Here is a 23,332-nt window from a genome sequence, read left to right on the forward strand (position 1 = left end):
TAACTTTCTAATAGTTTACTGTGAGTATTAAATACTATGGTCTTACGACTCAGATTAGTAAATTGCATAAACTTTCTTGAAATTTTAAGTAAAGAGAAATGGATCTTAAATTCTGATTTAAAATTCTTCATAGAAACAACATTATCTTAGTTTTATCATTTTCGTTTAAAAAGTTATACCTACATATATGCGAATGCATTCTTTTTAATATAAATTAACATTACAATGAAATTGATACAAAATTCTATGGAATAAAGGTTCCCGCTGCCATCTTAGTATTTAAATTTCAAACTTTTCTTTCTTCTTATGTTTTTTTTTTTCAGTGGTTCACATTAAATATAGTCTCTATCTTTCCCTACTTTTGCCTCCCCTCTTTCCATCTTGTGCCCACTCACTGGAGAAGAATAAATTCGCCCAAGTTTCCAAAAGAATACTATTTTAACTTGTTTTCTTTTATTTCAGTACTGTGTATCACAGTTCGCTGAACTTCAATTATCATATACACCTGTAAAAATACCAACACCAATTCTATCGTACAGTTTTTTCCTGAGAAAAAACATAACTTTGTAATTGTCTACGAGGAAATAAAAAAAATAAATGATAGCGGGAACTTTGATCTTTTTTAGATTATTGAATTATTTATCTGCAAATAAGACATTACGTGAAAGACAGATTTCAGAAGACAGTTTCCGTTTCCGAAAAGCAAGTATTTTTGCTTACCGATGCACCCTTAACCAAAGTGTCATTCAGTTTCAAGGCTCCATTCAGTAAGAAAATAGGCGTGAAAATGTATATGAACTATTTCGACGGCAACATAAGCTTGTGTATCAACAAAAAATATACTTTTTCGGCAGTCATTTCTTGCGTTACAAATTTATATATATTTATTTTAATGTCTCGTAATTTATATTTTCGTTTCCAGACGGGATAACATTTTACTCTATGAAGAAAACATTAGTGTTGTTGATTAAAGTGTATTATACCCGGACAACTGTAAGTTTTTAATTTTTAAAACTAGGCCACAGCTTGCAGCATTGGTGAATTTGAATATAAGGTCTGCTGTCGACCTCTCAACAAAGAAAAACACTTTTTATTTCCCTATGAAGTGGCAGGCCACTGAAACATCCGAAGTGAATTAAAATTAAAATGCAAGCGGAATGTTCTCAATGGCTACTAAGTACGATGCTTCATTAAAAAAAAAACAGAACAAATGATGCTGTTTTTATTTACATTCACAAAATTATTTTACACAAGAGAGTTGAGTAGCTTTGTTCACCTGTCAAGTTCCACACTTAGCAGGTCGTAAATTTCCGATTGAATCGCCACTTACAGGCACAAGTGAACTTCAAGAAATCGTCAAGTGACACTAGAAATGTTACTCATCTCGTGGCCATTACGTTTAGTTAAAACTGTACAAAAACATAACCATACTGAACACTAAACATAAAAGTGTTTCCGGATAAGTTACACAGTAAAACATTGATTAACCAGGGCAATTTGTTTTTTTTGGGGGGGGGGGGGGGTAAGGGTCAGCACGAATAACGTAGAGACATGCAAAATTCGCGGATTCATTTCGCGATAGGCTAGCATCAAAACAACTATACCTTCGTACTGCTTCTGCGATTGGCCCACATTTTATCCTGGGAACTGTGAGCCAATGGGAAACACTAAACCAAGAAAGTACCGAATTACGGACAGCTTAGTTAAGACGTCTCACGCGTCAGTAGCCAATGAACAGGTGTCATTTCCGCGAGTATTTAAAGGACTGTGGAGTCTATCCTAGAGGTCAATGAATCCGCGAATTTTGCAGGTCTCTACGAATAAGCAAAATCCTGGATAATCAAATTCAAATGTATTTAATTATACAATACAGGAAATTAATTTTTACTAACAAATGTACAAGTATTACTAACACAAATTATTAATTTTAATATATGCATGAATTAAATTATTTGTAATGACCTAAAAGACACAATTTCAATGAAAAATATGAATTATATTTACAATTTGATTTGCACAGGTACGTGAAATTTGTCAGTTTCTACTTTTAATACGTTGTTATTAGTTTTACTCCTTTCTTGTCTATTCCATAATGAATTACACTTCGCGGGCATGGTTTCCACCCCAGTTCCCCTCCCCAAACCCAATATATATTTAATTTTTAATTTAGAACCCGGTTAACCGAATGCTCGGTCAATCTGGTAATGGATAATCGAGATTTTACTGTACTCCCTAAAAAAATGTATTTATTGTACCGTTCTGCCCTGTGCTCACACAACCGACCGTAATCAGCACAGTCGCTACGCCTAATGTCAGTAACTAAAACCTGACAATCAGGTCGCTTCATTTGTCAATCCAGGTAAGTGCATTAATGCGAGAGTTACGAAAAAAAAACATGCACTCTTATTTTGGCAGTCATTGCTTTCGAACCACAGGATAGTGAAAGACAAGTTACGAACTCAATTTTGCAAGCGCTCGGCACCCAAGTTGACATGGCCCTGTGCATAGCTTTGTCAAGTTCGAAATCAAACTACAAGCATAAATCAAGCAATGGCCACGACCAGGCATTTGACAAATATGACGTCTAGTCCATCCAGACTGAGCAACTCTCAAATTATAACTCCAAATTATGCTCTCCAAAATCACGAGTAATACACGCACTAGATTGCTGCGCTCCGAGGGGAAAGATTCAACACTTAACACCGGAAGAGCAACGCGGTGTTAGTCAAAAACAATTTCAAACGAAATGACACTACAAATTCTCAGGCAATGCTTTTGGCCGAAACAGAAATATCAACGGACAGTTACTAACTCAAATGAAAGGGGGGGAAAAATGGGAACTAGAAACATTCCACAGAAGTTATACTAATATAGTACGCTTTCATTGTCTCTGGCATGGCGTGTCTGTGATAGATTTAGTAGTCTCCTGGCCGTTTTCATGGGTGTGTTTGTGAGGTTTTGTTCCCGTCTGTGTAATTTTTTGCAGTATAAATTAAATTGTTATATCATTATTTAATATAAAATTAATATTAATAAAATGGAATAACATTCAGAATGATTGATGATATTTATTATTAAGTAAAATTTATCTTGACTATTTTACTTAGTTAAATAATTAATTTTATATATTTGTTTATATTTAAATATTGAAAACTGAGTATTATTTAATTTTTTTAATTGGATTGAATTTATACAATACCAACCATATTTATAATATCAATTCAGTCCTTTTATTATTGAATTCATACTAATTATTGGCATGCTAAATTAAAGTTTGATTATTATTACGCCAAGTTAGTATAACTTCTAACGCAATAACATAAGTACACGTACCCATTCGTTCTATATAACCACTTATCGATTGATCAGTTATCGACTATTATTCGTGTTTACCGTGCAGCCTCAAGTACATGATCACACGAGTGTGGATGCGTGCTTCTTCTTCGTGGACATAGAACGAACAGAAAGGTCTAAAACATAATCATGTGAGCAAGTATTTCAGTACTTGCCAGAGGTGTGTAAAATCGTACCTCGGTAACGTGCAAAATCGTTATTTTTCATGTTGCAAATATAATAATATGAAACTTGGACACGAAATTTAACGTAGAATTCTTTAAAATAATGCGAAACGTGATAAAAAGGCAAATTGTGTTTTAAACTACCTATTTCTTGAAAAAGATCATTCGAACTTACCGCACCCGCTGCTAGAATTCGTCACCGAAGCAGCTACGTCGACTATATAATCTATGAATTGCAGAGCGAAATTTTAAACTATATAATAAAACGGCTGTGATAAAGGCAAAAAAAAGAGAGAATTTTAAAAAATAATCAACTCTGACTTTGGACCTGTTTTTTGACAAGTAATTTTATATAAATACTGCCCATTATTTTAAAATTCATTAAACAATAAATACTATAAACTTAAGTTCGCACAATTCACCACAGATGGCAGCATCGTGGTTACACATTTCCGTTTCATACGACTTTTGCATTCACGAAAATCATTCACGAAAATACTCCTACCAAATGCCGTATACTGACAGCTAGGATGTTACACATCAAAAAGATTATAGTGCAACCTCGCTGACTGAGCCCCCGTCGAATAAGTAGAAAAAATTTTGTAACTGGACATAGTAATTAAATCAACAATCAACTCACAATTCTAAAATTTCTGATGTTTGTTTGTAAGGAGGATTAATAACTGTCAAATACACAGCTAGTACCAAATATGGTAAGACTTGTTTACGTGAAAATACGTCACATTAAGACGGTAGTTTCGTCTAACTCGAGTATAGGTTGAAAATGTTGCTGAAATGTTTCTCGATCTACTATTTCTACCGAAAGAAACTATAGTGGATGTACCGGTCCGGTTTGTTGGTGTGGAAGAGAGGTGAAGAGGAGAATTAAAAAAGTTCGCCCGCAATAGCTCGGGCCATGTGGTGAACACTATTGTCAGCAGACAGGAGTCCTTTACTTTTCGGAGTTTCCAACTGGGAAGTAATTGAACCATGTAAGACTCAAACAACTGTGGTGACCATCTCCACACACACACACACACACACACACACACACACACACACACACACATTATCTTTCTCTCTATCTTTCTCTCTCGCTTGCAGCCTCCTCTTTGTTTCGCCGAAGAAATGATTTCGCCCCGCTTGCCCCTCGAAATATCTTTACTTTCTCGATTCATAGGTAAATAAAACAAGATTATATTGGTACAGTTAAGAAATACATTTTGTCGATGAATCCAATCACACTGCAATTCAATAACAGTTTTCCTGTGTCATTGAAGTTTTGAATTCTGTACTCGGTGACGCGATTTTAATTTTGTAACTATTGCCAACAAAGCTACTTTTCTTTAAATTTCTGCTTTGCAGTTTACAGGAGAAAAAAATTGGTATTAAGACAATTTCGAAATCAATCAAGACTTTTGAGCAATAACTCACTAGAATCTCAACTTCTACAGCTCAGCAATGTGCTGCCAATTAACAAGCAACAATCAGTAATATAAGATTTTGAAGATTAGTTTAAATAAAAATAAATTTTTAAGGTTTCAAAACAAATAATTTTCAAGATGATAAAAGTTATCAGTGCTTGATAAATACTTTAGGTTATTATTTCAATAAATAAAATAAATGTGAGCGAGTTTTTCAGTACTCGCCAGAGATGTGTAACATATTACTTCTGTAACGAGCAAATTCATGTGTTCTCATTATGCAAATACACTTATAATTTGGTCCCCGGACACGAAATTTAAATTTAAATTCTAAAAATAATAATGCCTATCATAATAAATAAATGCAATTTTGTTTTCAACCAAATTTTCCGACGCGAATCACACGTAGTTCCACACCCGCCGTTAGAATTCGCTACCAGAGCAGCTATGTCGACAATAGAATCATTACCTACATTTGCAGACCGAGACTTTTAACTATATAATTCAGCGGCTCCGATATAAAAAAAACTTAAAAAAATTACTAATCTCCGGCTATTAACCTAATTTCAACAAATAATTTTTATTAAAATACTGCCTATCATGTGAAAATGTATTAAACAATCATTACTATAAAGTTTTCCTTTGGCTTTGTAAACTTTAGCTCGAACCATCCGTCACAGATGGAAGCACCGTGGTAACACATTTCCTTCTCATGCGACCTCCGTTCCATTTACTAAATTTCACCTACCAAATGCCGTACACCGATAGCTTACGATGTTACACATGAAAAATGGGGGTTTCCCCATAATATTTTGTGCTATGATTTTTTTCGGATATGTTGCTTATTATTATTGCATTTATGTTCTAACATTTCTCGTTTTATTCAACGTTTTTTCACTACGAATTTTTTTACTCAGAAGTTTTGAAAAGTGACCAAGAATCGAATTTAATTAGTCTTTTTAAGAAAATGTTATTATTGCAATTATTCGTCTGTGCCGTCTTTTGGTGACTTAACCCATCATGTGAGATTTTAAAGTTCTTTTTACCAAATGTTACACAAAATTATTTAATTTACGTTGTTATTTCCCGCCAGCATACGGAATTTCACGTTATTCCATATTCTAAGTAGATTTTTTCCCAGTATAACGTAGTCGTGAATATTAAAAATAACTTTTTATTGTATTCTTCCAGTTATTGACGGTTATATATTTTGGTACATCAAAGTGGGCTATTTTCGGAAGCTGTTGAACGTATATATTTTCTTACCAATAATTTTTTCAATCAATACAAAATATTAATTCCAAAATACAAAAAAAAAAAAAAAAACCAAAGAAATAGTGACAAATGTGACTTAATGGTCCGCGCTGAATTTTCCTGTAGCATCGATCTAGATGGAATAGAGCACGTTGATGTTATTGTTTCATGCACAGAAGCAAAACCGTCGAGAAAAACTCATTTTAATCATGAGCAGACATTTTATATGACAAGATAGTTTGTCGCTGTCATTTGGACACAAGAATATAGAGGGAGATATGGTATATAAAATCTTTATAAATTGGTTGTACGTGCGTGATATAACAAAACTAGACAAGCACAAGTCGCTATTGCTACGTCTTCTCGGAACTCAACTGGTGAGGGCTGTACGTATTGTGTTATGAAATGATGAGAAACAAGACAGAGAGAGAGAGAGAGAGAGAGAGAGAGAGAGATATGGAGTGACGGGAGACACACCTTTCTCGCCAGGCATTCCGCCTGCAGTTCGCAAACGAGCCTCTTTCTCAGCGATGTTGGTGTTGTCGTTCAAAGGGCCTCGCATCTGGCACTCGTCTTGGAAAACATCCTCAGTGCAATCTTTGTGCTTCCCTGGCATTGACATGCGCAAGCCCGTGATTGTGATTCATATAGGGTCTCTTCTCCTGATTCGTGTTCACAGCCATCTAGTTGGTGATACACGGCATGAATAACCACGGTCGCTATGAACTGCGCGTTTATAGTTATCGTTTGCTACGAGAGCACCTTATGGCGCTTTTTGGTCGAGTTCCGAATGTACATTCACGTATGTATAGGGGCAGGTAGTTTTCGCGAATAAATCTGAATACCTATTAGACTGCAACAAGGTACATCCGCACCAGAGGTTTCTTCCCTGTGATTGGCGGCCGTCTGCGAGAGATGTCGTTGCCCTTTTTGACCGAGCCGCTCAGGACGTGTTCGCTTCCGCACTGAATCACTGTGATTGGTGTTGTAAAAATCGACCTGCGCCTGAAATAATTGCACTCAATCACGAAACACAGACGATGCTACAGTGTTTTAAGTTTCAGCTAGTCTCAGAATCTTTTCGCGAAATATGCATGGCCCTGCGTATGTACCATGCATTCGGAAACAAAAATAGAGTGAGGATAGTTCAGTTACCGGACCTCGGTTGCAGGTTCAGGACTGAAGGTGTCATTGCAATGTGAGGAGGAATCAGTGGCTCAACACCTGTACTAAACTGGGGCATGGTTTTTACTGTCGAAAATTATGTAGAAATATTTTGTGTTATAGGACCAAACGATATGCCAGTACATGTTAAGATCAGATTTAATATATTTCAACGAAACTTTTTTCGGGCAGTTTTGGAGAGCCTTCAATGATTTAATTTCATTGCATTAGTAGATAATTTTACTACAACATTTTCATGCTTAAAGTCTGTGCAGGTTTTTTTTTATAATTTACATTAAGAGGTTTTGAATAATTATTTTCCAACCACTGCAAAAATCATGAGTTTATTCCAAAAAACTTATTGAATCCCAAAAATTCCAGTCCTCAGTATTGATGCCAAGCGGAACATCCCGAATTGGAATCATTAAAGTCCACCGGACGTGACGCGGTGGAATCGACGTGAACGAAATAATTTCCTAGCCAATCACGTTCGGCAAGCCTTTGACGACAATACGACCAATTCCGATTGAGCGACTTAATTTCCGATTAGAAAGAATTTTTTTTTTAATTTTATTCCATTTCGTGTAGCAGGCGCAACGTTAATGAAATGAATGTAATATTTCTGTTTTGAATGATGGCAAGACTAGTGCAATTGGAATATCATTATTATTATTATTTGTATTCAAATATTTCGAGTCTCTTTTATTAAATTTGTCATTGAAATATTTGAAAATTTTTACGCAAAATTATTTTTTCCCCTAACGAATTTTAAATTTTAATTCAACACAATACTCTTAAAAATTTTCAATTAAAAACACCTGCAAAAATATTATTGGTGTAGGTATGGTGCACTGACCGGAATTTTGCTGTTGCGTCGCACACGTCGCGCCAGTGCGATTTCAGCGCGACGCAGATTTTCCGCTCAGTCATACTCCTCGCGGAACTAAGCCCAGAAGTTTGGCTATTGTTATTTTTACTTCCCTTTACGCTCGTCCCGAGGAAAACCGGGAAGGACCTAAAACAAGGAACAATTCCGAGCTGTTCCAGAAATTTAGTACGTTTCGCGGGGTTTTTCCCCCCTTTTATTACCTGAATCTTGGTGTATGGCTCCTTAGATTCCTCCACCCCCACCCGATGAACTAACCAACGCCTGTGCTGCTAATACGCATCCCCCAACCCTTTCTCTCCTCCCGACGCCTCTTCTCTCTGCTCCACACCTTCCGCCTCTCTCTCTCTCTCTCTCTCTCTATCTCCGGGTATACATCATCTCCGGTAATGAAGCTCTACGTAATTGGGCTTCTTTCCCGCGCCGCAGCGAGGAGCAAGAGGCTCGTTGTGCCTGGTTGGGCTGGGGGGTGAGGGAAGGAGCGCAAAGACGGGTGTGAACAGGGGAGGGGGGTGGGGGGATGTACGTCTGCGGTGTTGGTGCCGCGGGATGATATTCTCGCGTTGGGCGCGGCGTCAGGTCCCCACGGTCGTAAACAACCCCCTCCCGCTCTCGTGCGCCCCTTCCTTCTCCCCTTCCCTCTCAAAACGCAGCAGCCCGCGGTCTACCAACCCCCGATTCCCCCCCCCCCCCCCTTCCACACTTCGCGAAACAAAAAAAAAAAATATATATATATATATATACAGGGGGGTGTGCACTCGGCGCCGTGTTTCGCGCCGCGGGCTCCATTATCACTTCGCCGGAACTTCGCTCCGTTCCCTCCGCCTCCTGCGGTTCTCGCCCCGGGAAAGAAGGCGCGCGGGGGAAATAAAATTTAAGGCGGGCCAGACATCAGGTCAAGGACTCGCGCAACACACGCCAAAAACTCCTTCCCAGCGGTATTCATAAATATTTTACATTTAATTATAGATTTAAAAAAATATATTTTTCTAGACATAAACGGTTTGAAGTAAGACTTGATGACTGTAACTGTTGGGTATCGAATGTAGACTTGAAGCACATATACATCGGTTTAACGTTGATAACAGGATTTAAGTTCTTTTGACAAGCTCTAAACAAATCCGTGCCAGTTATTTACAAAGGAAAAGACGTGTACAGGCAATCAGTTAGGGCAGGTTATGAGTAAGCAAAGTGAGTCCAACATGTAGTGAAATGAATTGGTGAAATAATCGTGGGTATTTTGATAGGGAGTTAAACTATGAAATGTGACCTTGTTTTTAAATACCTACTCGCCAGTGAGATATAAATATCTAACCTCAGTAACGAGTAAATTCACGTGTTTTAATGTTTCCAAAAAAAATACGAAACTCGGACTCTAAATAAAAAGTAGAATTCTATAAAATAGTGTCGAGCGTGGTATATATGCGAAAATTTAGTTTTCAATTACATTTATTGACGCCTTTGACTCGTCTTTTTCAGACCTGCCACTAGAATACGCTGCCTAAGCAGCTATTTTATTCAAATTTGCAGAGCGAAAAGTTAAACTATATAATGAAACGGCTCCTATATAAGCGAAAAATACTTGACAAATATACTAAAACCCGGCTTCAGACTTGATTTTTGAAAATATATTTTATATAAATACTGTAAGTACTGTAAAGTTTCCATTTGACTTTGTGAATTTTGGTTCGTTCCATCTGCCACAGATGGCAGCACCGTGGTTACATATTTCCGTTCCATTCGACTTCCGTTCCCTTCACGAAATTACCCCTCCCAAATGCTGTAGGCCTATACCGAGAAATAAGATGCAACGCATTAATATATATTTTGAAAATAAGTCATTAAAGTATTTTTTAAAACATTTACCATATTTTAACAGCCAATATTCGTCGATTGCGTGGAAGTTTTCATGTCGAGGTTTCGAGTAAGATTGAGTTCCGTTTTCAAAATCTCTTGGTTAGTGTCTCAATAATCTTAGCTACTGGCTGTCGCACAGCCAAAAGCCTTATGTGAAAATTAATGAATAGCCGCAAGGCTTACGGAAACGTTGAATAATATTTTTCTTTAATTTACCAACCGCAGCTCATTTACTGTTCTTGTATTCGCCCATCCGTGAGATAGATACATGACAGTAAGTAAATAGTATTTTTTTTTTCACTGAACGAACCTGAGTTGCTTTTATTCATTTAGAATTATTATCTAGAAGTTAAAATAGTAACCTTTTTAATTCCCATATTTTTAAAAGCTAATTCAAATGTGGCGAACGTTTAGTTAGTTACTATAGGTTACATAATTACTAAAAATAAACCCTAAGTAAAAGCACTGTGAATGTGACATTCGCGAAAGAAATTTCTTGCATATTTGCGAATGTGTTAGTTTTTTGTCGATCACGAATGTTTATATTGCTCTTACATTATGTTAACCATCCATTGCTCGTGAAAAAAATAGCACAATTAGAATTTTAAACTTCTGGAGAAAATGAAATAATTCTTTCCGAGTATATCCTGGGCCATTTACGTTTTTGGAAAGGGTCTATCTATACCTATGTCAAGTAGGGGGGGGGGGGTTATAGAATCGTCCCGTAACAAAGATACCGGAATTTTTTTAATAAACTCTCGAAAGGAATGTTTTTAAACCAACCTGGAATTTGATATTCGGCCATTATTTTTAAATATAGCTTAAGAAATTTTGAAGTTCTTTCTAGCGAAAATATACTCTGGTTAATTTTATTAATGCTTACGATAAAATTCTGTTGAAATTACATCATCATATGAAACAATAAAATCTTTGAAAGTTTTTAGTATATTAAATCATTAAGAATCTATTGAAATGAAAGGCATTGCGCGACACTTTAAATTAGGTGTTAATAAGTTTTAAATTTTTACCTTTTACATTTAATTCTTAACATGTTACAAAGAAAAACTAGACAAATGAGTACCTAAAAAATAAAATGACTGGTGCGAGCCCCTGCTAAACTGTTGAAAATTTCAACCTTATATTTACGAAGAATGCTGGTTGCACATTATCCAGAGATCTTCGTAAATTTGCGGCTGTCTTCGTTAATTTACGGACACTTGGTTCACTTACTTTCGGCACTAATATTCTTGGTGTATTAACAGAATTTTATAAAACTGGTTAAGTCTACAGCAAGAACAATCTTCTTTTGTCCAAGTGTGTGTTCGCCTTTGTTCAGAACGAAACATATACTCGGAAGTTGAAACATGGTGTAGTTTCTACAAACATACAGTTATTTGAAATTATGTAGAACTCTTCGTTTATTTTAGTTGAATTCTTCGTTGACAAGCCCGTAAGTTTAGTGTAATTTCTAACAGTGTAGGTGCGGAGCCCTGGTCAGATGTCAGAAATTGTAAATTTAAAAAAAAAAAATCCCATTAACCCCAGGATATGATGGAGCACTTTTTTTTACCGCGCTGACTAAGGCAAAAGTGTGGCCTCTACGATATGGAAGCGCGCTATAAGACCTTTGGCAAGTGCGTTCAGTTGGCTTTGCCACGCTGCCTCGTCGAGGAATGTATTCCAGACGGTAACAACTCTGCTGACTAACGAACTATAGGCCCAACTATATTTTAAAACTGCGTTTTTTATAGCTGTATTAGTACACATTTTCGACTAGCCTAAGGCATCTGTCTTAAGCACTGATAAGATAATGTCCGAAAGTTTTGCTTATATCGAATCGGTATGAACAGTGAAACTGTTGAGTGAGATGTTTTCAAGAATGCCTTACTCCACATTAAAAATATTTATTCCAGAATCTTTTCAAAAACTATATAATTTTGATAGTCGGAATGTCATAGAACGATATGAGTTATAACGTTTTAATAGTGCAAAAAATTCTTCAACCTAAAACTTAATTTTTTAAAATTTTATTTTGAATTTTACGTGTAAAAGGTTGGGTCGATATTTTTTTAAATGTATATGTATCCGGTATACGGTTTTATAGCTCATTTAATATGACTTGTGTGTGTGCAAAGTGTTTCATAAAAATGCACACACTTATAATTGTAATATATTATGTGTTTACTTACCTAGATACAAAGTTAGGCTTTTTACTTTAATTGAAAAACGCAAACTGTGTTAACTAAAAATATATATAAAATATAATACTCTAATCCCCTTTTCTTTTGTGTGATCTTAAATGCTTATGTACTGTCGTGAGTAACCTTTTTGGGACATTGGAAAAAAAAATTGTCTTTAGGCGTAAATACGAGACTAGAGAACGTCAAAGTTGTAAATATTTACTTATTTTGGTATGGTTTTTTATTTTAAAACGGAGAAGGTGTTTAACATTTCTGTCTGTTAGCCAAGTTAATATTATGATTTAAAAACAAATTATTTTAATGACACTCTCGACTAAAGTAGTTTCTGAATTAAAATAAATTTTAACGTGTGGTATGGCAAATACTTTGCGCAAGTGTAATTTATGCTGCCTCGGTTTATTAATTGTTTGTTTTGATGTTTTAGCCAGTATGGAACAGACGCCTCGGCAATAGGCATCATCAACTTCGAGAACGCAATTTGTGTAGCCTAAAGACAGGCGCTTAGTTAACATCTCTGGAAAAACGTTTTAAGCAATCTCCGTACTCGAGTCAAAAAATTATGTCTACCTTTTTTGGGACGAAAAGGGCTTAGTTTTGGTTCATTTAATGAAACTGGAGGCAAAAATTACAGCAAATTGTACATAATTACGATTGTCAAATGGTTTAATTTCCAGGCGGCGAGCTTCTATGCAGAGGGGTTAAATAAACTGATAGAGCGTTGCAAAAAGTACTTGGAACTGAATAGCGACTATGTTAAAATGTGATGTAAATATGTAGTAAAGAAAAACTACAAGTTAAACCTTTTTTCATGAGTTTTTTTTATGACCAAACATTACTTACTTTCTGGACACGCCTCATATATGATTATTCTAATCCAAAAGTATTAAAATATAAATACACCTTAGCAAAAAAAGATTGAGACATTATCACGCTGTTAGTAATATACAGTTATTTACTCACGTTAGTTTTGCAAGTGCTTGTAAATGTTTGGAACTGGCATGTAGTTAATAAATAAAAATCATTGTACTCCTGCTACCACATTTAAATGCAATTCGTAAAATAATCTATAATTAAATTTTTATGTCGTTGTGTTAATAACAAATGATATTAAGAACAGCAGTGAACTGAAACTAAAGTCTTTCTGGATTAAACATTTTTACGGTGTCATACGTACTTATTCAGAAAAACCATTGTAAGTTCATGACACCGATTTCGCTAAAATATTCTGTTCGAATTATCACACCATTTAAGTTCAGAACAAAATTTGGACGTGGGTAATGAATCATCTGAGTCCTTACTGTTGGGAGGATTATGCCAATTGCCAAACGTGTCTCAAATATAGTTCTCAGGTATTTCAGAATAAGTGTGAATAAAAGCAAGAGTCTTGGCTTTGTTCTTTCGACTCCCCTCGCAGTATACGGAACACGGTTTGATTTATCAAGACATACTTAAATTATTAGGAATCTAAGCTGATTACGGATCTGCTATTGGTCGGTGCTGACATCTAAATATGGAAATTGGATCGAAATTGCATAACTACGTTGCGTTGCAACCAGTATTAGATTTGTCTCTGGTCTGTTATTGCCTGTCTGCACTATAGCATACTCAGCCAACAGTATACGACACTTGGCGAGGTCAAAAAAAACCAATTCATTTTAAGATAATTTTTATATTTGTGATATACAATGTTATGATATCCACAACAGCGAAGTTTTGTCTCTTTATTAGTGTACTCAAATAAATCTGGGCAATTCATCCTCATTTAAGTTATTTTCTTTAATAACGTTTTAAAAACATTTTCGTAACAGTTCCTATTTTCTCATTATGTAAGTTTAACTACAGCAGCCAACTTCCAACATGTATTTCAAACTGCAATCTTAACAGAGGCGACCAATTAGTAGCCAGATTAAAACATTGCCATTTTACCAAGATTTTTAAAAAAATGCCGCTTGTAAGCGCTCTTACTCACATTCATTATAAAATAATTGTAAATTTTGACACGTGTTCATTAAAGTAAGAATTTTTTTTATTGTTATTTGGGAATGACATTATCAAGTATACAATGCTAACAATTCGTGATAATGCAGTACGGTTGACATAATAAATAATTTTCTTAACAAAATATTATAAACAACCTTGAATTAGAAACACATGTCCTGTAGACGACATATTCAACACCAAATGTAAAAAAAATATATATTTATTTTGTGTAGGTACGTACTTACATTATAAAAATTCTGTGAAATTCTTTGTTTAATTTTAAGAAGCTAACTTGAAAACGAATAAAAGTAATTATTTTTTAATTTAAATGAACTTTTATTATATACATATTTTTTTAAAAGATTTATTTGATTATTTAAAAAATAAAATGTAAATACTAAAAACCTTAAGACAACAGTGCAAAAACCAATATATGAATAACTTAAAGACATGCATATCAGTAAAGAATAAAGCTAGACTAAAGAGCTATGTCAGCGTAAATATAATTTGAGTTGTTATATATATATTTATCCAACTTTAATTTTTTTATGTTGTTAAAAGCGATTTGCATTTTTTTTTGGAGTTATTTCAAAACAAAATTCAGTGCTATGATTCACAATATTATGGATGTGCAAAGGCATATTTTAGTTTCTTTATTAATGAACCTATGGTTATATAATAAAAATAAAACAATATTTGTAACTAAAGCGAGGTAAAACTACTACCACAGCTTTCTGCGAGCTTACTCTGAATAAAATAATAATGAAATATAATTTATACACTAATTATAATAAAATGTTTATTAGAAGCGTTGAACATACGGTCAGCTATTTCCTTTTGTGTCCCGTGTAACTATTTGTTTCTTTATAAATGGAAATTAATGTTTACTCCCTAAGTAGTTTTTATAAGGGATGAAAAGTTCTAATTTATAATATCTACATATTAATTTCAACACACTTTTTAAGCCGGTTACCCGTCACAGTGGTTCAATGAAAAGATTAAGCATGCACAGTTTGCGCACGTGGTGAGCATGAAAATCTAATCGAAACGGAATCGCGCATGTCCGAATCACGCTTCGCAGAGACATGGCTGTGACATTTGCAGGCGGTCGCAAGTACTTTCATCATGACGCCGCAGCTCCCAAACCACCGCCCGCTGCATTCCGCGTGCGCGCGATGGCTTTCCGATGACCGCCCCGCGGCAAAAACCTCCCGCGGCTATGGTCCCGGGGTCCGCAGATGGCGACACGCGACATCGCGGCCTGTGGCGTCGCCGCATGAGGGGGGGGGGGGGGCGTTGGGGGGCGGGGGTCACCGCTGCGCCGGCCGCGCTCAGCGGGGACCTGCCAGCATCTCCTCTCCGCTCGACGGTCAGTAGTTTATTGAAGCACGTTCGGGCGCAATGCATTTCTTATGGGACTACGATTTTGTCGGTGGTGGCTTGCCAATAGTGAGGACTCGGCCACCTCGGACTCCAAAATCTTTTCCCTATTTCGAGGGGAAAAAATTTCCCTTTATGAGGGAAATTTTCCAGTTTTATTCCTCGTAAATTCAACATTTCAAAGTTCGGAATGTCTCAAAAGGCTTTAGCCTTTAAAAGAACACAAATTCCTTAAAGTGGCTTAAGAGTTCAAAAATCAATCCGCCTTAAGCCGCCGAGGCCATGGCCTTGATCTTGACCATAAACTTGGAATAATTTTATTTTTTACCAAAAATTCGGAAAAAGAATGTTAAATTCATCAAAATATTTGCTTAATAAAAATTCTTGATTCAATTTATTTATTTCCTAGTTCAATGCGAAAACTTTAATTTTAAATATAAATATTTTTCAATAAAATATGGAAAAAAAATACCTAAAAATGTGCGAATTCTTCATCTACCAGCCTCCAGTTGATCGATAGATTCTTGTCCTTGGTACGATCCTTGACGAAAGAAAAAAGATTAATTTTACGATAAAATCATCTATTTAATAATACATGATGAAAAAATCCTAAAACGACTTAATTTCATCATATACCAACCGTCAGTAAGTAAACGATGCCATCTTGGCCGCCGTCTTGGAAATTATAATTATTTTGCTAGAAATACGGGGAAAATCCCAAAAATCAACAAAAGTTATTCACTAAAATAATAAATGACTCATTCGTTTCCCATCCTTGGTTCAATTCACAGTCAATGATAAAAATTACTAAAACTTAAAAAAAAATTCTGTTTTCCATTACATTTTGTGGGGTTTCTTAATCATTCTCTCTACGAAAAACGACTGTAAAAAGATACCTGTCAAACGAAATAAATACGTTTTCACTATGCAAACCATGGAAATGTAATTTTTTCGATACTTAAGTACCTTTCAACCAGGTCTTGTGCAATGTTAGACGTAAATGCCAAGTTTCTTCGGACCACGAAGCCAGTCAATTCTAATGTCTGGGTATAGACCAGTTGTCTCCGAACCAAGAGGCAAATCGACCTGACTAAAGACATATAGATCCAGAATCAACAGTAGGATACGACCGGTTGCAAGATGCGGTAGGATAGAATGACTCAAAATGTCTTTGCCTCCAAATGTCTTTGCTCCAACTGTCTTTGGCTCCAAAAGTCATTGGCTTAAAACTGTGTTTGGCTTCAAATATTATTGGCTACAAAATTCATTAGCTCTAACAGTCTTAAGCTCCAAAAGTCTGTTGCTCCAAAAGTCATTGACTCCAAATGTCATTGCCTTCAACAGTCATTGGATCCGTCTTTGGCTCCAACACCATTCTCAAGGTTACTTTGGTCATCGAACCAGTGATCAACTCAAGCTATATCAGAATAAAATATTTTAACATGTCGTTTTCAACGTTTTAGTCTCAATGCTTCATCACAATCATATATTTTGTGAGCTTCAGGAAAGTCATCACAGTCTTCGATCGTGTCATCCTCAGACGTGTCTTCAAAGTCTTCAATCATGTCAGCTTCAGATGTTTCATCGCAGTCTTCGTTCTTGTCAGCTTCCGTTGTTTGCATGTTCATGGAAGCTACTAGAATTTGGTGAAAATATATCCTAATTTCCCATGAAGTTGCTATCTTCTTTGTTAGTTTTAATTTTAAATTATTATTGAGATCTAGAAAAGTATTTTTAGAATTAACATTTTTAAATTCTTCGTAATCATTATAGTCATCTAATATTTTGCCTTCGTTCCAGTTACTCGGGTTGTAGACCAGTCCTCTTTATCTTTAGTGAGCTTAGTTCTACAATTCTTGCAATGTTTATTCAAGTACTATCTTCGACCAAAGGATTTCTGACACTGACTGCCACTAAATGTTTTTTTTGGTAAAGACTTAACATACACTAGCCTCTATCATGACTTTTAGCATTTTTCTCAAGGTAAACTCGTTGCCGCAGTATCTATGGCGATATCTAATTGATACAGCTACAGACAACGAACCAGGATACATGTTAGTTCTGTGACTAATGCTAAATGCAAAATGAGAGTTTTAAATTGGAAAAATTACTTATATAGATTTTATTTTAATTTTCCATCAGCGAGAGTTATTTATCTCATAAAAGAAATTACTCGTAAGTAGTTCTGCTGTTCAACAACAGATGGCGCCACGTATTGCGTATTGGTAAATATTATTCTTATTTTTATGTGGGATGCGGGAATCTCTCTTTCGATCGCAAGAGGAGGGCTTCGCTAGACATCAAGGAGAAAAAATGTTCGACTTTAACGATAATGTTTCCCACGTGCGTTAAATCACAGCAATCGTCTGTTAATGAATATATTTTGTTTTAATTCCACAAAATAAAAAATATATATCGTATGTGCTGATTTAGTGACAGGAATTCACTAAGTAAACGAAACACAGAATAAAATTTCTTATCTCATTACGTAAAATGTTACGTACAGATATTGTTTTCTCAGGAATAACCAGAAACTCTCAGCAAAAGACTCGACATGAATAATCAGGATCACACGGGAACAGCAACAACAATCTTGTCATAAATATCCTAGAGCACACGACGAAAACAACAATATATTGACAGGAATATTCAGAGCACACGGAGAAAACTATCTGGCTGCACGATATACTATTAAGGTATACTATGGTAGTGCATTTATTAAAAACAGAAAATTAGATTTTGTGTACAGGAAAAATTCCGTCAAAAATATTAAGATCCTAATTTGCAGCAAAAAAAAAATCAACTCCCTCAAAATAATTTTATAATTATTTTGCATATCTCACCACGTACATGCCTAGCCAAAAATTAAAGCTTAACTTTTTGGATATCTAACTTTGGAAATTTTTTGGAACCACACATTTCATTACACAAAAGAATACCGACTCAAAATATGATTTTATTTCTTTTATCTAAAAATAATTTTTGTCTGTTGTGGGACTTAATATAACTTATTTCAGTCATCTCGCCACATGATAAGGTATCATTAAGCAAACACACTATGTTATTGCTATTATGTCATAGCAGAATTAAATCATGTTAAAATATAAATATTAAAAAAAAGTTTCCTGGAAAAGAAGCATTAAACTTGTTGCCACCGTCATAAACGTAAATTATTCAGGTGAATTTTGTTTATCGACTTGGTAAGTACTTATTAAGGAATACCTGGTTTAAAATTCAGTTTTATATCGTACGTCAACGAATTTATAAGGTTTTACATATATTTGAATATAAATTATATTATACAAAAAATATTAATATTTCAACAAGCAACAATTTTTCTGGTGACAATTTTTGCCAAATTGGTATTATATACTATTTTATTTATTTAAGAAAAATTGACATTAGGAGAAAATTTTGCAAAACTGACATTAATTGCTTAATAGCGTAGTTATCAATTAAACAACTTAATATATTATTTTCGTACTATTTAAATAATTAAACCATTCACCTTTCTAGATCATTATTATCAAAATGGTGCGAAATGACTAAATGGAAAATGCGATTAAATGAATTTTTACGTTTATAATAACCATAAATAATTTTATTTACATCTTTGTGACGAATTACTAATATTTGTGCTATGCCATAATATTCAGATGTATATTAACTAAAACACTAATTAATTACTCTGCGTATGTAGTTTCGAAATGACGCAGAATTTATCATTATAATACTACTAAAAATATATTTATTATTAAAAAATATATAAGTTTCTTTTTATTTTGTACCATCACTTCACGAAGAATATTTATTTGTTATTTATTTTTTATTTTTCATTGATTCCACCCAAGACAGGTCATGTTAAATGATGGTTTTAGTTTTGATTACAAAATCGAGTGACGGTACTTAGAAGTAAATAAGCTTTCTATGTTTTGAAACTACAGCTTTATTTATACATAAACGTTTTGGTGTAGTTTTTTTTACATAATTTTTATGTTATTTAAAATTGAATTTTTAATAAAAAGCCAAATGACAGCAGCAGTTATTTTGCTTCTAAACATATTAATGCATTTATGTTTAAAACTGAAAATTTATAAATATTGTAAGATGTTTTATATAGGTATAAGTTTAAAAAAAAGATTATGTTAAACGAAAAAAAATTGTTTTCAACAATTTAGATTTTTCACGCTGATATTATCTTCTAAGAGACACAGTTTTAAGTATTCAAATTTAATTTGTATGTTCGTAAAGAAATGTATATATTTTTAAACGTCTGAACGGTGTTCATTTTAGCAATAAAAGCGTATTTATAACCGTCATTATGCTTCGCTGGCAGCACACGTATATTTATGTCCCCACAATGAGGTTTTCAATAAAACTCTAAATTGGTATCTTCCGCATCGTGCTTCGCCGCCGGGGACGGAGCTCGCGCGCGCTGTTGGCGCCGCTATGCGGCGGCGGCTCGCACCTCCGCGAGACGCCCGACCCGTGCTGCGACCTGGCGGGCGGCCGCGCGGCGCGGGAAGCATCCTCCGGTGGCGCCGGCGTGGTCCAGGCTGGAAGCTGCGGCGCCCCGACTCTCACCGGCCGCTATCGATTCGCTCGCCGATGCGCGCGGGAAACGGAATGGGAACCTCTTTGTTGCGGGGCTTCGCTTTCCCCCCCCCCCCCCCCATCCCAAGGGACAGACAAATCAGCAAACAATATGAAAGGTAAAATTAATATCCCCTACTAATGCAGGATGCTCACACAAAAAAAAATTCCCAATTTCAACGGTATACCATAACATGTAATTGAGGTTCACACCTCATAGAATTCACCAATACTCCCCCAGGCATCTGATCCCGTTAGGGTGTAGTCCTGGTTAGGAGAAAGATGGGTCTTTTACATGCCTGACACTGTTACCAGTGCCCAACATGGGTTCCAAGAACCGGGAAATAGATTCGCCATATACTGTAACAGTTTGATTTAGATTATTAAAATCAAATCATACATCATATTAAAGGTAAACTAACAAACGGTTTTTACAAATGTTCAATATGTGCACCTTTAGTTGTACGGCACACGTTCAACCCAAAGTCCAGTTCTTCCTCCGCTTTGGTTAACACGTCCGAAATAATGGAAGCAACCGCCTCTTCAATTCTGTATTTCAAATCTGGCAAATCATTAGGTGGCGGCGGAACGTAGGCATGTCTTTTATAGAACCACCAAAAAATCGCACAGAATTATACTCAGGTGAACGCGGAGGCCAGCGAAAAAATACCTCTGTCGTATCAACCATTACGATCAAACCAACGGTCAGGAACTTTGACGTTCAACTACTCTCGTGCAAAGAGATTCCAATGAGGAGGGGCTCCATCCTGTTGCCAAATAAAGTTTACAGGTTCACCATCTTCAAATGGGGGAAAGTGCCATTCTTTCGCGCTGCAAGCGAGAAAACAACATGCATGCGCTTATTTAAAACTGAATTACTAATTAATTGTGACCTAACCAACTCTCTACAACGCTTACAGTTGATACTTTAAATTTTTATTACTGGGACATTCGTTTATGAACATAATGTATTATAAATGCGAAAGTGTGTTTGCTGGTTTGTCCATATTTCACGCAGCAACGGAGCGACGGATCGACATGATTTTTTGAACAGAGATAGTTTATGGGCCGGAGAGTGACATAGGATACGTTTTATCCCGAAAAAAATACCACGGTTGCATTATTTATAACTGAGATAACGGACGTTTGCATTGTTGATACATTCTGCGTTTCCATGGCTACGATCATTGTGTCATTTGCTTGTCGTTCGGGTTGGTTTTTGTTAAGTGTTTTTGTACGTGTTTCGGATCTATAAGACCCACACATTTAAAAGTATGACACTTATATTCCTTTACTACCTAGATATCCGCTAAGAATGGATTTTATATTACATAGCCATCAACTGAGATGATGGTTTTAAGAAATCAGTTCCCAAGGGAGGTTTAGGCGGACAACGCAGCAACTATTATATAAAAAAATAAAAAAAGACGACACGAATTTATACTCTATTAAAGAATATCGTACACATTTTTTAAATTTTTCTTTCCTTTTAGAAAGCTTCTTTCAAATATTACTTATAATTTTAGAATGTTACCAAAAATACTAGTTTTAGTTCAAAAAACTATAATATAAAGCGTCCATACTTTAATTTAATATATTATTTTTAATTCTTTTTCTGTTGGAATAATACAAATGTTTTTTTTTACTTGTTACCAGGATGACTTTTACTTGACTTTTATACATAATTAAAAATTTGTAATGTTTTGTAGGTTAGAGTTTAACTTTTCACTTAATCTTCATTTCATTGTGCAATCCCACATAGTACAGGTAAACCACAAAGGAAAAAATTCAAACTTACAGCAAAATATGACAATATAATTTCATTTACGCATCTATTTTATATGTTGGCTTTTCTTATAGCACAATTGGATTTAAAAATATAAGAAGCTAAACGATTTATATTTTTTCTTTTATATGATTAATTTTTCACTAAGAGAGCATCATCCAAGAGCTCCCGGAACTAATTAAAAAGCCGTACGGCACACCTTTTGTTTTATTGAATTGTACAATACCCGTCAGTTTACAATTTAGCTCTAAGACTTTCTTTATGTCTCGTTTATTGGATAAAGCATATTATTAAATATTTGTGTTTGATTTAGAAAACTTTCTTTGAAATTTAATTAAATTTATTTTATTTTAGAGAAGTCGATATCTAAAAATATGCTCCTTGTATTTCTCTTAATAAACTTTATCGCAAACCATTTATTACTGCACCCTGTCGCAATAATTAGACAAAGCAATCTCGTATTAGTTTCCTATAACAATAAAATTCACAAAGTGTAAAATATAAAAGCAATGTTTGGTTTTTTTACCGAAAGGTTTTTTACATTTTGGATGGAAACTTTAGAAAATTTAAAATTAAGTTTTTTTTCAAGAGTGCGCCAGGCGGTAATGATTCTGTCGTTGTTCTTATAATATGAAGCGGTTCACGTGTTTCATTGCCGTGTGTGCCTTAATGCAATGAGGCTGTCAGGAGCAAGGCGGTATCGAAGCGGGAAACCTCATTCACAAGCGCGACGGCTCAGACCTCGCTCGGTCGGACTCGGCGCCGGGGGTCTCAACGGCGTGGCCTCGTGCGTTCCCGCCGGGGCGACTCGGGCGTCTCCGCCACCCCTCGCGCCGTCGCGCCCCTCCCCTCGAGCCGCGCTACCCCTCCCGGGGAGGGGTGGGAGGAGGGGTCTGGAGGGGTGGGGGAACCCGCTTCTCCCGCCGCGCGCCCCGTCAGTCGCCAACCCCCAGCCGCCCCGGACTGACGGCCAGAGTCGTGCTGGACGCGGTGGCGGCCGGGTCGAACGCACAGTCCTCGAGGGAAGAAGCCACCAGCCTGCGCTCGGGCCCGTGCCAGCACAGGGAACACTCGGCGCGCGTGCGCGCGCACACACACACACACGCCGGCTGTGTGGTGGGGGAGAGGTGGTGACCGCGCTACGACGCCAGCCCGACGACGAAGCATGACCAGCAGACCGGCGACTCACGTCCAGGCGTCCGCCCGCGCGCCCGCCCCAGCGGCCCGACACCTGTGATCGCCGGCGGAGGACGCCCCCCACCCCCTCCTCTCCTAGATGACTGTCGCCC

The 23,332-nt window shown here is 36.1% G+C and overlaps 1 protein-coding gene across 1 annotated transcript in view; it reads left to right on the forward strand.

The window, feature by feature from the left end:
* Positions 1-23,332, forward strand: part of LOC134530605 (cytotoxic granule associated RNA binding protein TIA1) — a 717,211-nt gene that overhangs the window by 142,567 nt on the left and 551,312 nt on the right. The gene's annotated exons all lie outside the window — the stretch shown is intronic.

Source organism: Bacillus rossius, chromosome 3 (genome assembly GCF_032445375.1).
Source record: "Bacillus rossius redtenbacheri isolate Brsri chromosome 3, Brsri_v3, whole genome shotgun sequence".
Lineage (NCBI taxonomy): Eukaryota > Metazoa > Arthropoda > Insecta > Phasmatodea > Bacillidae > Bacillus > Bacillus rossius.